General features: G+C 33.9%; 1 long non-coding RNA gene across 15 annotated transcripts; it reads left to right on the top strand.

Moving 5' to 3' along the window:
• The first annotated feature begins 2,856 nt into the window (after positions 1-2,856).
• On the top strand, positions 2,857-8,333 carry LOC145061926 (uncharacterized). 15 transcript variants are annotated; one of them, XR_013687337.1, is made up of 10 exons: positions 2,857-3,237; positions 3,328-3,458; positions 3,538-3,649; positions 3,753-4,087; positions 4,173-4,242; positions 4,326-4,470; positions 5,144-5,316; positions 5,390-5,462; positions 5,535-5,631; positions 6,751-7,044. It is a non-coding gene; the product is annotated as an uncharacterized LOC145061926 (long non-coding RNA). The 15 variants fall into 15 exon arrangements; XR_013687338.1 differs by having other exon boundaries at positions 4,326-4,475; XR_013687336.1 differs by having other exon boundaries at positions 4,326-5,042.
• The last annotated feature ends 6,632 nt before the right edge of the window (positions 8,334-14,965 follow it).

Raw genomic sequence — 14,965 nt, 5'->3', positions numbered from 1 at the left:
TTCAACACTCATTTCAAATAAACAAACAATATATATACACATATCATGTATTTTATAGAAAATGCATCATATCTATATATAAGATGAAAGTGATCATACACTCACTTGATTTGACGATAATTGGGAAACACTTCGTCTCTTAAAATACTCGTTTCTGATAAAACCGGGATGTTTTCTCAGAAACCAAGCTTCACGTGGATAGAGTTTTGGCTCGAAAACTCTTTTTCTCGGGATGTTCGGGGCTTTCTTATGATGCTAGGATAGTATTTAAGGTTTAGGGATATTTAGTGCAACATAAAGGAAAGAATAGGGTCGGAGAATGGAAATTGTAAACGTAAATTCAGATGGCCTTGCTCACTATTTATAGTGGCTGAACACTCGAGTTACGCTGGGTGTAACTTTATGGTAATCGGGGCGTACTCCTTCACCAACTAGTATGTTGGGCGTACGTCGAGTACGTTGGGCGTACAAAGGGATCATCGTGGACGCTTCAAGGCTACGAACATGTGTGCACCATGCAATGGAGTAGGGATACATGGCCAATTATAGACCATGAACATAATAGTATGTTGGGCGTACATACCTTGTACACTAGTCGTACATATTTATACGCGAAGCGTACCACTTGGTACGCTGGACGTTCTTCCAACCTCGATGTTTGTGCCTGAATCTTCAAAAGTTCATATCTTTCTCATACGGGCTCCGTTTTTAACGTTCTTTATATCCATGCTTAAGTGAAATTATGCTCTAGAACCTTCGTTTAGACTCCGTCGGCTAATTTTGAGTTTATTTTTAAAGTTATATTTTAACAGGCCGGGACAGGAAATGTCCGTTAAAAATTCATAACTTCTTCATCCGACATCTGTTTTCGTCTGTATTCTTACTGTTAAACTACAATCGACAAGATCTTCGATTCTCGTTTAGATTGTGTTGGCTAAAAATCACTCGATCTAAAATTCGAGTTTTCGGGCTGCATACTACTATACCAAATCTTAGAAAATTCATAATTTCCTCATACGAAGTCAGATTTGGACATTCATTTTATACACACTGTCGTTTTAACGTGAACTACCACTTTCATTTAGATTGCTAAGGCTAAAAAGCAATTTATCGTAAATTCACTTTTTACGTCACACATCGTTTCTATCGTGAAAATTCGATAGGTCATAACTTCTTCGTTATAACTTAGATTTCGGTATTCTTTATATCTTCGGAATCCTTGTTTCAACCACTACAACTCTCTTCATATATATCGGCTTTATCTAATATTTATTTTCAATGCTTATTTTTATCCATAATTTATTAAATAATTAAGTATAAGAACATAATACTCAAATAGTACATCTTTATTATTTCAAAACAGGTTACAAAGTTTGACCTAGACTATTACCTCATCATTAATGCCTAGCCTAGAAACATGGACATTACAATAAGAATGTTGGTGTTCTCATCGTTTGAATCAAGTAAGGTATGTTTGTGCTTATGATGGGTGTTTCATGGATCATAGGGTCAAGGGTGGTTATGGGATTCCATTGGTTGTAAGGGCTGTAATTGCTTTCTTCCTTGTTTGTTTGTAATATTCTCTTTATGTTTTGGGATAATGGTAATTGGTAATAGCATCTATCGTTGATGACACCAATGATGCAACCAAGTGTAGAGAACGATTTTAGATTCGATGTGGGTTGCTTTTGAAGTTGATACGAGTGCTTTTAGAACTTGATCTCACAAAGTAAATACATGGGTTAACCGTTATCGGGGGTGAGCCCAAGATATGCACTGACACCCAACTAAAAATTGGGAAGATTTAAGAGAGTATAAATAAGAGTAAGGATAAATAGTGGAGAGTGATACTAACTCATTTTTTAGGGTGGTATTTATATTCTTGGCAACTTAACATATAGGATAAATATCTTTTTTTTGTCCTAGAAAAATGAAGTAGTATGTAGGATATACCTTTAACATATTTGTCAGGTTTTCCAGTTTTAGAATGATAGTAGGGAATGGTTGGTTGTTGGTTGTATGGTGTCTAGTGAATTGTGGTTATTGTGCATTTTTGACAAAGGTTTTGACATTATGCCCTTGTCCCGGTAGCTTGTCACATTCCCTCTGGGTTGCCTTGACAAAATATGGTTGGTTAAAAAGATATATTCAAGTTTCTAAAAAGTCTACCTTGGCCACGAGGAGTGGATATGTTATCTCAAAAATATGATAGCGTAAGTGTTAGTGTAGTGTCCGAAAAAGGCTTCGTTAGACTTGAATTTATGCGTTATGGTGTGAGGTTAATTTTAAAACACAAATTTTTTCCTAATCAAACATGAAACCATACTTTTTTTTTCTTTTTTTTCCTTTTATATTAGATGATCATACAACACTTATAAAAATTTGATATATTTTATATAAATCTACAATTATGTGATATATATATATAGTTGTCTCTTTAAATTTAGCATTGAGAATGTTCATCTCGCGTAAAACTTTAGATTTGATCTTACCGTCACGCTACGGCTCACAACATCTTGTATATACTATTAATAACATTTTGTTTAATATGTAGCGTATTAAAAATGTTTGCTTTTCAACTAAAATAATAAATAATTGTTAAGTAACACAATAACCAACATTTAAAATTCTAAATTATTGTTTTTTTTCCTAAACCAGAGGCCATTAATAACATTTTGTAAATTTAGACTAATTTTGTTAATATCTTGTAATAAATAGTTTTTGTTAAAATTAATATAATTTATAAGCCTTATTTGAACTAGAATTTTTTTTGAATATTATACAATAATTGCGAAAAGCATTTTATTTTATATATAATTAAATCACAACAATCTTATGAACAGTATCATACCCTGAATACTGTTCATCAGGATAGTTGCCACTACTGCTTCTCACCACCTCTCTCACCGACTCTGCTTTCTTTGTCGTTCCTTTCCCTTCACCGCTTCCTCATCCACCGCCTACGTATACCAATACTTTTTGATCCACCACTCGGCATGTATACAAAATTGCCTTTTCTTGTCTGAAGCTCCGGAATCGGTCGCCACTGTGGAACCGTCGAAGCTCCAGACACCCTTCCGCCTATCCACGCCCTTCCGCCGGTCTTCACGACTTTCATTTTGCTGAAAATCGACTCGATACTCGGTTGTTCTTTGATTTCGTGTATAGTCGACTGTCTAAAATTGACCGGCGGTCGCATCCCTTCTCTGAAATCGAACGATGATGCCCTGGCAAGTGGTAGTTTATTGTTGTCCTTCCCTAATTTGTTATACTCTATCCTCTATTCTACACTAATTCGTCATTTGTGATTTTGCTGACAAAATAAAGCAATAAAGAGTCATCGTCTCACTACATGAACGAGTTTGATTATGCTCAAGGGAGACGATAATGGCAAGGAGAAGATCCGGATCTTTCTTCATCTTCTAGAAGACATGAATCACAACAACCAGTTCCCCTAAGTAAGAAAGTTACTTATTTACTCTTTTGTTTTAGGCATTGCTTTCTTAACTAAATTCAGAGTGTTATTTTCAATTTCAGGTATCTGGTGAAATCCCAATTGCCGCACCCGACTATCTATCTATAAGAAGTACATCGGGTCCATTAGGCCTTGGTCACAAGCATGTCGGCTATATGGTTCCAAGACTACCAGGTTACTTTTGTTTCTTTCTCTTAAAACTATTATTAATGTAGTAATTATGCTAATGGCGATTTTATAATAAATTGTTCCTGTAATAATTGTGGACCCATCAAAGTATTTGATTTCATATGGGCTTGGGAATGTGGACCGGAAGGAAATGGTAGAAAGGATCACATACTAGATGGAGGTAAAGTCTGACATGTATGCTTTGGTGATTGGGAGTGCCTTAGGTAAAATCAGGCCTATAATCAGAAAGCTTCTCTCTTTATGGATACTTCATCTACCATGTTGCCAAAACAAATTTCAACTGCAACACCTGTTTCTTGGTATTGACTGGAAAATCTTCCACATCTAATCTCCAACTTTTTTAAATGCCAAAACTGCCCCTGATGTGTTCTCAAAAAACTCTATGCGTGATGATCGGCTTACATCTTCTTCCAATAGTGATGGGTAATGTTTCTTTTTTCTTTGTTCTTACATTGTTAAAGAATATGAAGCTAAAGTTTTGTTTAAACTTTCTCCAAAACCTTAGCAGAGAGTAATCATTACACAAACACTCAAGCTAAAGGTTCTCAACTGCTTGCATTATTGAACTCACAAATCAGGTAGTAATGATTGAATTCGCAATAATTAATTAGTCAATTATGATTAATATTGTTGTTAAGTTATTATGATTGTTGTTTTGTAGGGTCTTGATGCTATCAACTTGGGTGATAGTGGTTTTATGGTGGTTAGAGATGGATGTTCTGTTCTTCGATCACCTGCACAACAACATGATTTTAATTTAACTTATCAGTTGGAGAATGGAAGTAATATTGATTTGCCAAGCTCTGGTAAGGTTTGTTTACATCATCTTTTCTATTAAAATAAAACATTCCCATGTAGTTGTTATTTTGTCAATTGATACACATACATACCTAAAGACATAATTGTCACTTTAGACTGGTTTTATATTTGAGGGTCACTTATGCTATAGCTATGTCATAATTAAAGGTCATTTATGCCTCATAATTATTTTTCCATGTTAAAGAATAGTTTTGAGTTATAAGAGGCAAACTCGGGGTTGTTTTTATTTTTCCATTATGGAGTGGATCAAAACATCACAATATAATCTGCCACAAATCATACTACCTCCTTGGTACCTTGGTTTATGGGGTTTTTTATTTTTTCATCCCCGATTTTATAAACTATCTCGACTCTGAAAGGTTGACTTTCTGGTCAACCATCAAAAAGCACGCAAATTAGTAATTTCCACAATTCTTCCTATGATAATCTTGAAGTTTTTGTTTAATTTTGGATTCAACATCATAAGAGAAAACATTATTATATCCAAACACATCCTAAATTTCATGAAATCTCTTATACGATCGGTGGATTGGGTATGGATCTTCGAAGCAAAGCAACAGTAAGTAGTTTGAAACGTCGATTTCTTTGTGTTTTCTTCATTAAATCCGTCTTTTTTTTTATCATCATTTAAGCGATTTTAATTTCATTTTCTTCTGTTAGACACTTCCTAAACCTGTAGGTGATCCCAAGAAGCTGCCAAAATGGAATTATGATGGATGGAGCATTGGTCAAGCTCCAGGTGAGGACAGCAAGGTCATAGTCTGATGTGTATTTGATTTCCACAAAAGGGATAACACACTAACATGCTATAATAAACAAAAAAAAAAGTAAAAGTAAGTAGTTTTTTTGTTCATTTGCATTATATCTTTATAATTTTGCAACAATTAATTACGTGAACTTTATCAGAATACAACTAAGGCAACATATGAAGTTTAATGGAAGTTACTATGTCAGCTATTTTGAGGTATACAAGTGAAATGTAAGTCGAATACTTCTTTTTTATTAAAAAAATTGAATGAATTTAATATATATTTTATTTAAAGTTTTTTAGGTGATTGGAATTTGGGAGTGTTTGAAAGGCGAAGGATTAGGGGATTGCTACTTTTAGCAGTGACTTTAACCTTTTTGCAATTTCAGATATTAAGAAGGTATGCATATCTTTTGTTGTGCATTAGTTTTCAATTGTATTGGTTTTGTGAAAGAAGAAAAATCCAACTACCCTCTGAAATAATCCCTCCAAGATTGGGATGGAAAGCTTGGTGTATCTTTAGATTTTGTTCATAAGATTGTTGTGATTTAATTATATATAAAATGACCATTTTGTCCTTATGTCTTTTATTCACAACAGATTGGTAAACAAAAGATGATTTTATGATTATAGCTAGAAACTAAGGTGTTGTTTGTTTTGAAAGTGGTTAAATTTCTTTTGTCATTTTCCAAGTTTGCGGAAGAAGATGTGCATTTGTGAAACGTCTACTCGCCAGAAAGGAAAAGTGCTCAAAAAGTACTTTTGTAGAAAAACAAACGAGGCCTAAAACTAACATATAGGAGTAGAACCGATAATTACAAAAAACATATTGGTTGCAAGTGACAAAATTGAAAATTCTAACTTGATTATCACTATATCCATCAATCTGAGAAAAAAATGATTAAGTGATGTGTCAATGGTTTCTGAATGTGGACAAACGACAAGCCAATGATCGATTATGGTGAAACTGTTTTGATTCCTGCTTTAATTGATGTGTAAGCAATTTTCCCATACTTTAGTTTTGATTTTCTTTCTGATCTTCACTATAATAGTTTCCTGCCAGTAGGATCTTTTTTGCAACAATTTCTTAAAGGGATCATTTTTGTCATGTTTATCCTATCACAGGGACCATCTTTCAAACAGTTTCCTGCTATAAGGACCTTTTATGTAATAATTTTTTGACAAAGGAACCATTTCTTCAACCTTTTATGTAATAATTTTTTGTCAAAGGGACCATTTCTTCTATAATGTTTTCTCTGCCCACATGACCATTTTTAATCAAATTAAGATATACAAGTAAATATGTTACATGTAAGCATATTTAATTTTCTTTTAGATGCATTGAATATATATTTAATAGTTAGTCAAACAAAAAACATTATTCATTTTTAAAAGAAATTGTTTGCACCGGGTAGTTCCCAAGACTAGCACTTTTGACTACATAGAAATAGCTGTTTGTATTTTTTTTTCTTTTTTTTTTAGCAATTGGTATTTGGTACTGATTGTTTTTTTAATATAGGCACCCTACGCTGCCTGTGAATGTCCATCGTCCTGAACAAGAAGCTCATCAAAACATAACAGGAGATGAATGAAATCATAAAAAAAGGAAGCTAAAACGAAAACCCATCTTTTCAATATTATGTCTGTTATTTACATCTTTTGTATCCCTTCTCCGATCTTACCATCAATTCTATCATTTTGATTCGTCCAAACATACACATTCATCAAAAAGATAAACATGTATCTAACCCATGCAGCGTATCGGATCCTACACTAGTTATATTATTAATGAACGTCAATTTTAGATTTAAAATTTTTTTTTTGTATGATAAACATCTCATTTTATCTATCCACTCTAATAAATTAAGGTTTTTTTTTGCCACATGTCATACTCTCATTCAATTTACCAAATATCATTTTGTGGTTATTTTGAATTAATTTTTTTCTACATGTCATTTTATAAGTTTTTCTATTTTATTAAATTTCACATAACATTTTAATTAATAATTGCAAAAAATGAAGTAATAAATGGATATTAATATTATTAATTAACTTACCTTTTAATTTCAAAAATTTCAAAATAAAGCTCATTAGTTTCTTTTGTTTATTTATTTAAATTATTTGTTTAAATTTAAAAGATAAAAAAAAAACATTTCATTTATAATAATTCATTATTTTTTTTTATAAATTTAAAGTTTTCAAATATTTTGACCTTTATATATATATATATATATATATATATATATATATATATATATATATATATATATATATAAACCAATTTAATACATGTGTCTCATAATTGGTATACATATGAAATATCATTCATTAATTCCAACACCTCCAGAGACGCTTGTAATTGGAATTTGGAACATGGAGTCACATCTTTCTTTCTTCGCTCTCTTTTTTCTCAGCATGGTAGAAAAAATTTATTGTCTAATGTTAAAAATCTAGGCTGCAACATTATAATGTCCGTGTTTTTTAAATTTAGTTTTGTTATGCTAACCAATAGTTTTTCAATGTTTTTTAGCAGATCACGGTCACTGTCTATGCTATGCCAAATCGTGAAGAATATCAGCAATACTTGTATGTTCGATGAGGTTGTTTGGTATCACCAGTGACTTGATCCCACAAAGAGAAGTCACTGCCACCAAAGAAAGTCCTCCGATAAGAACTTCGAACCAAGGTCTAATATCTCTGTTTATGATAACAATGTTGGTTTTAAAAGCAAGAAGACATTTATTGAAGATTTTGAGCCAAAGCCAAACATTTTAATTTATAAAAATGGTGCAAGTGTAAAATATATGAAGGTGTTTGATGAAGAGTTTGAGCAAATGCCAAATGTCTTGTAAAGATAACAGTGCAAGTCTTAAAAGTAAAAAGATATTTGATGAATAGTTTGAGTCAAGACCAAGTGCTACACATACCAAGGTTAAGGGTTTATGGTGAGGATGAGGTTTATAAACAATGTTCAGTAATGTAGTAAGAAGTGTTTGATATATTGAAGCAAAAATAAAGTAAGGCTTAATGTCTTGTAATCATGCTTTTGAATTTCGAGATGGGGGATATTATGTAAATTCTATCATATGTTGTTGGTTTGTATGCATCTTGTTATGCAATATATTTTCTTGACCTAATTTTAAATATAAATGGTTCGTTCCAATACATGTTTTTTGGTACATAAGTTAAAGACGATAATAACGTCGGGTGTTATTCGGTTCGGTTATTCGGCTTTTGGTTAAATTGGTTTGGTTTTATTGGGTTTTATTTATTTACTTATTTATTAATTTATTTAAATCTAACCATAACTAAACCAATTAATATTCATTTTAATTCGTTTCGGTTTTTTCAGTTCAGTTTACTGATTAAACCGAATAAAATTTCACATATATAAATATAAGATAATAACTAAAAGAAGAAAAACTTATTGATATTTTAACAAATAAAGAAAATATTTGTCGGCATATTTATTTTATTATTTATTATTTATTTTGATAATTATTTGTCGGCTCTACCATCTTACTTTTCATCACAGTTTTGATTGACTTTCCCCTCCCCTATCAGGAAGACAACTGCGCACAAGAAATCCCTCCATGCTTCAGCGATAAAAAAACCCGGTTTAAGAAGTGTCTTCACTTCGATTTTAATTTAATTATTTAACTATTGAACCCAAAAATAGCTCAAGATTATATATTGCACAATAAGATGCATACCAACCAAAATTAAATATAGATGCATACAAACCAACAAAATATGGATATAATTTACATGATGTCATCCAGCTCCGAAATTTAAAAGCATCATTCCAAGACATTTAAGCCTCGCTTTATTCTTGCTTCAAATATATTACACACTTCATTGGTAATAAACCTTATCGCCACTACATACCATTAACCTTTGTATGCTGTGGCACTTGGTCTCGGCTCAAACTCTTCATCAAATGTCCTTTTACCTTTAAGACTTCCACTGTTATCGTATACCGAGACATTTGGCCTTGGCTCAAACTCTTCATCAAACATCTTCTTACCTTTTACACTTGCTCCGTTTTCATAAATCGAAACATTTGGTCTCGGCTCAAAATCATCAGGCAATATCTTCTTATCTTTTAAACCTGCACTGTTATCATACACTGACATGATAGGCCTTGGTTCGAAGTCCTCATTGGTGGACTTTCTTTGGTTGCATGGGCTTCTCTTTGTGGGATTGGTTGACACTAAAAAACCTTGTCTAACATGCGAGTCTTGCTGATATTCTTCAGGATTTGGCCTAGCATAGACAGTAACCGTGATCTGCTAAAAAATATTTGAAAAACTATCGGTTAGCATAACAAAACTAATTAAAAAAATATGGTCGTTGTAATGTTGCACCATAGATTTATAACATCAGACAATAAAAATTTCTCTACCATGATGAGAAAAAAGAGAGCAAAGAAAGAAAGACGCGACTCCATGTTCGAAGCACAAGTGTCTCTTGGAGCTGTTGGTAATTGCAATGAATGATCATAGTTCGTATTTATATAGTTTAATTGAGAAGCTTACCATCCAAAGAAGCATACAAACTAAAATTGTCTTCCTTTAATAATATAATATTTACTCAAACTATTTTATAATATTCATAAGATATCTGATAAGGTATACAGCCGAGGTTATATTTTACAAAATCATATTCATTACACAATATATTAACATAATTAATTTACAATTTACAGAAAAGATATTAATAAAATTTTGGGATGGCCTCTGGTTTAGAAAAAATAAAATAGCAGTTTAGAATTTTAAATGTTTATTAGTTATTATTTGATGTTACTTGAGATTTATTTATGATTTTAATTGAAAAGCAAACATTGTTACTAGACTAAATAATAAATAAATTGTTATTAGTAGCATACGTAAACAGTACTTTTTGAAACTTATTTAGTTATATATTAACTAAGTGCAAACAGTCCCCTGCTGTCAGTTTTTTTATTTTTTTATTTTTTTATTTTTTTATTTTTTATGACAGCAAGTTAAATAACATACATATACTTCAGTAGGTAACGCAAGAAATGCAGTTCGTAAAAGAGTCAAGCATACAAGTACTAAAAAAATTATTTGCAAAGTACATTGCTATTTTGTTGTATTTAATCTTAAAAAATCCACTTTGGTGATGGTGTTTGACATTGGCAAGTTAAATAACATACAAATACTTCATCATGTAATGCAAGAAATGCATTTTCTAAAAGAGTCAAGCATACAACTACTAAAAAAATTACTTGCAGAGCAGATTGCTATTTTGTTGTATTTAAACTTAAAAAATCTGACATATCTCTTGTGTGTACAATTCTTCAAGCGCTCTTCAAATTGTTTCTGTTTAGTGTGTTTGGGTTTGTTCTTGTATGTTTGTTATTATTAGTGTCTCAAAGTAAGCATTTTTTTTTTATTCCGGTGATACATCTAAACATACAAATTTATTAGTGGCTGGCCCTTTTTTTTCTTATTAGTTTCTCAAATTTGTTTCTGTTTCCAAGATTTTTCCCCAAATAAACATACAAATGATGGAATACAGAAAATAAAATCACTTATTTCTGATGCATCACCACAAGGAATGAGGCCTATCCCGATGACATTTTTAGCAGCTGTGCAGATGACATGTCATCTGTAAAGCCTATACAGACGACTTGCCGTCGGTAAAAAGTCGTCTGGATAGCTCCGTCGGTAAAAGTGGAAAATGTCGTCGGGATAAATGTCGTTGGTACAGAGCCACCAATGCAGACAACATGTTCTCGCCAAAGGGTCGTCAGGACTGATTTTCGCGAAAAAAAATGGTTTTAATATATACATATTTAGACGACATGTCGTCGGTATAAATGTCACTTTTATTGTAACATCCATAAAAAATCATAAAATTTAAACTTTTCAAAATAACCATTTTTCTAAAGAAGTTTTTACAAAAACCGTTGTTCTCAAACCACTATTTAAAAATCATAATCGCTTTCAACATAGTTTTCAAAACATTCCTATTATCAGAGTTTTCCAGAAAGCATAAGTCCAAAACACAAGGATGTGTACGGTCGTACCTTCACCTTGTCATGGTCCAATGAAGTATTTGAAACCATAAACTAAAACCGTAAACACGAAGCTTAGTGAGTTCCCCCAAAGTACCAACACCCAATCAGATAACATATACAAATAAAAACATACTATGGGTCCAATCAACCATCGGGTTAGAATGTCAACATACTATGGGTCCAGTCAACCATCGGGTTGGAATACCCCAGGCCCTCAACCATCGGGTTGGAATACCCCAGGCCCTCAACCATCGGGTTGGAATGCCAACATACTATGGGTCCAATCATCATCGGGATGGGATACCCTCGGGCCCATTCAAGCATCGGGTTGGAATGCCCTGACCTGTTGGCTTACACAAAAAGCAGTGAAGCCTCATCCACCGACCAAACATGTGCACATATAACAGATAATCATATGAAAGTCTACACCCAGAAAAACAGATCTACAAATCACTAAGCATAGGAACATCCTATCTACCAGGATACCGATCTAACAAATCATAACAACATAGCAACATCCTATCTACTAGGGCACTGATCTAACAGATCATAACAGCATAACAACATCCTATCTACCTGGATACCGATCTAATAAATCATAATAGTACTCAATCATAAGATAAACCAGGATAAAAATCCAAAGGGCCGACATTGGTGCCTTCAACCTGTAAGTACAGTCAGGAAAACTCACCTCGAATACACAAGCTTCCCGAAAGAAATCCCTAGCTGTTGTCCTGCCGGCTTCCTGAGCTATCAGTACCAACAACACACCCAATTAGCAATTGGGTTCCATGCTATAATCTATAATCCTTACTTGGGGTAAAATGACCATTTTACCACTGACCCAACATAGACCAAAATTGAGGCCCAAAACCAAAATATCCATAAAGGCCCACTAGTGGCCTAATTTTCCAAATTGAGCACAACCCCATATGGGCCTTATTCTAAGCCCATAATTTCCTTATTAATATTCATATTTCCTCGAGTACCCTTTGCCAAAAACTTGTTCAAAGACATAAATTGAAAGTCAAAGTCGGGGAAAACCAAGTCAACTCGCCGAGTTGACCAACAAACTCGCTGAGTTCCTCTATCAATTTGAAAATGTCGGGGAAAACCAAGCCAACTTGCCGAGTTTATCCATAAACTCGCCGAGTTCGCCAAAAACCCTCATCTTAATACATTAAGCACTTAATCCACAAGGAACTTACTCAAAACATAGATCTGACTTCCTTGAGCTGGAAAACCACGTTGTGACAACCCGAAACTTTTATCTTGTACACTTAGCCAATTCAGTCGATGTTAAACTTGTTCTGTTGACTTCTCATACTGTTTAAGGGTTCATTTACGCATTCTAAGCTTAAGCATAGCCAAGGTTGAGGTTAGGAAAGAGTCAGCAAGCCATAGGGTGAAAAAAATCGGGCCATACACACCCTTACGGGGCGTGTACGTCCGTACACATGGGTGTGTGGCCGCACACTCACTTCTTGGCCGCACTCTCCCTTGTAGGCAGCACACCCACCTTTATATAAAGGGTAACCCCTTTCTTTTCATTCCTTTGACACCTTGGCAGCACACAACACTTTCTTCTCTCAAGCTTCTTCAACCACAAACCCTCCAAAGCTTCAAGAAAGTGAGTAATTCATCCTCTAACTTGATATTCATGAAAGACCACTCTATCTAAGACTTAAGTGTGAAATATTCATCATGTTCTTCGTGTTTGGAAGTGAGTGCAGCTGCACACCCCCTTTTCGGTGGCCGCACACCCTTAAAACACCCTCCAAAGTGAGATTTTCACTTCCATACTCGAGATAAACATGACCCTAGCCTTATTGCACCTTGGATTTGACATTTTGGACATCTTCATATGGGGTGTACGACCACACACACCTGTGTACGTCCGCACACACCTTTGTGCGGCGGCACACTCCTTGTGTGCGGCAGCACACTCCCGTGTGCGACCACACACACACCCTAGGACCACAAACCCACTTCTAGGACACTTAACTTGCACTACAATCGAGTATAGACCTTGAACACTTCATGGATGCAAGTGTGGACCTTGAAAACACCACAAAGGAACCTCTCATCATGAGTGTACGACCGCACACCCCTTGGGCCACACACCCATGGCCGCACACACCTTTAAGGTGGCCATACACCTCCCTCATGCAATCCTTTAAGGTCCTAAGACTTAGTGCAAGTAGTTCCAAGTCCCTAGAGTGGTTCTCCATCACATCTAGTAGTGAAATACTCTCACTTGACTCATTTATGTGTCATTGTGTGTTAATTAGGATCAAATTGTGTTCAAGACTTCACTTAAACATCCAGCCTTCCATATCGATCCTTCAAACAAACCACTCACTCAAGGTGAGTTTATACCCCTACATTTTTTCGAGTTTACATGTTTTCAGGGGGTGAATACAAGCAAAAGTACAAGGAAACTTGTGCTCAAAATATATTACTTTGTTCAAGATAATTATATTTTCAGTATGCTTTTAACATGGAAAACAGTTTTTTACCAAACGATTAAGAAATCAACTCGTAGAAACAGTTTTTAAAACTAGGGTAACGAACTTGTGAATCATGTAGTAAAATGTATTATTTTATAAAGGATTCATGCAAATCATAAACAGGATTTTCAGTATTATTACTTGTAAATTTGTTAGTCTAAGTTGGAGACACGTCCTTGGTAACACTCCCACAGAATAAGAGTGTAGGACTAGCACTTGTGACCATATTCTCTTGTAGGGAGAGAGCGTGACTGTTGTGTATAGATCTGTACGGGACTGAAAACCCCACACCTGGCTGCTAGCTACAGTTGGACGAGCAGGTCTACGGGTGACAAATTCATAAAGTATACCGGCCGTTGTAGATCATATCTAGTCATTTATGGTTATGAAACTCACAACCAAAATAGCAGAGATTTACTTTTGTAATAATGAATCAAGTGAACTAACCTCAAAGTAATAATTAATTTGATTACTAAAGGGTATTAATAATACCTTCAGGATTTAGTTCATCATGTATTATTAGTTTTATTTATGTAATAAGGCTAATATACTTCACTTGGAGTAACCAGGGTTTTTCAAGGAAACTACGTTTAACGATATAAGTAATGCAGATACTTGTACGCTTCATTTTAGAACGGATAACTAGCAACCTACTTTTAGGGAAAATATAGGATTTTCCCAGGATAACTTCACCTTTTATAAACGGATTGTTTAACAAGTAACTAACGGATGTTCATATTCATTCCATGACACCTTGGATTGTACATAACTTGCATGAATCTGGGAGTCATGGAAGGAATGGGTTTTCAAACACACTCTTCATAAGAAAATATAGGATTTTCTTGATGAACACTTTTCAAAAGAATCAAAGAAACATTTTCCACCAAAACCAAATGCTTATGAACGCACCAACTTTATGCTGATATTCTTTCAAACTGCTTGTATTCTCAAGAAATCAGTAGACAGGTACTTTTTGGCACTTAGTGGATCCGGAGCAATAAGAGTCATGTTTTTATATTCTACATGCTTTCGGTGTATTTAAAACATGTACCAAACTGATGTAAACATTTGTCATATATATATATATATATATATATATATATATACACACACATTGTAATGGTTGTGTTACTATGATTGCTATTGTACAATGTTTGTGATGCTAAACATGACGTCCT

This window comes from Lactuca serriola, chromosome 7, assembly GCF_051521515.1.
Source record: "Lactuca serriola cultivar US96UC23 chromosome 7, Lser_US96UC23_V15, whole genome shotgun sequence".
Lineage (NCBI taxonomy): Eukaryota > Viridiplantae > Streptophyta > Magnoliopsida > Asterales > Asteraceae > Lactuca > Lactuca serriola.
This window is presented reverse-complemented; position numbering and strand designations above follow the sequence as displayed.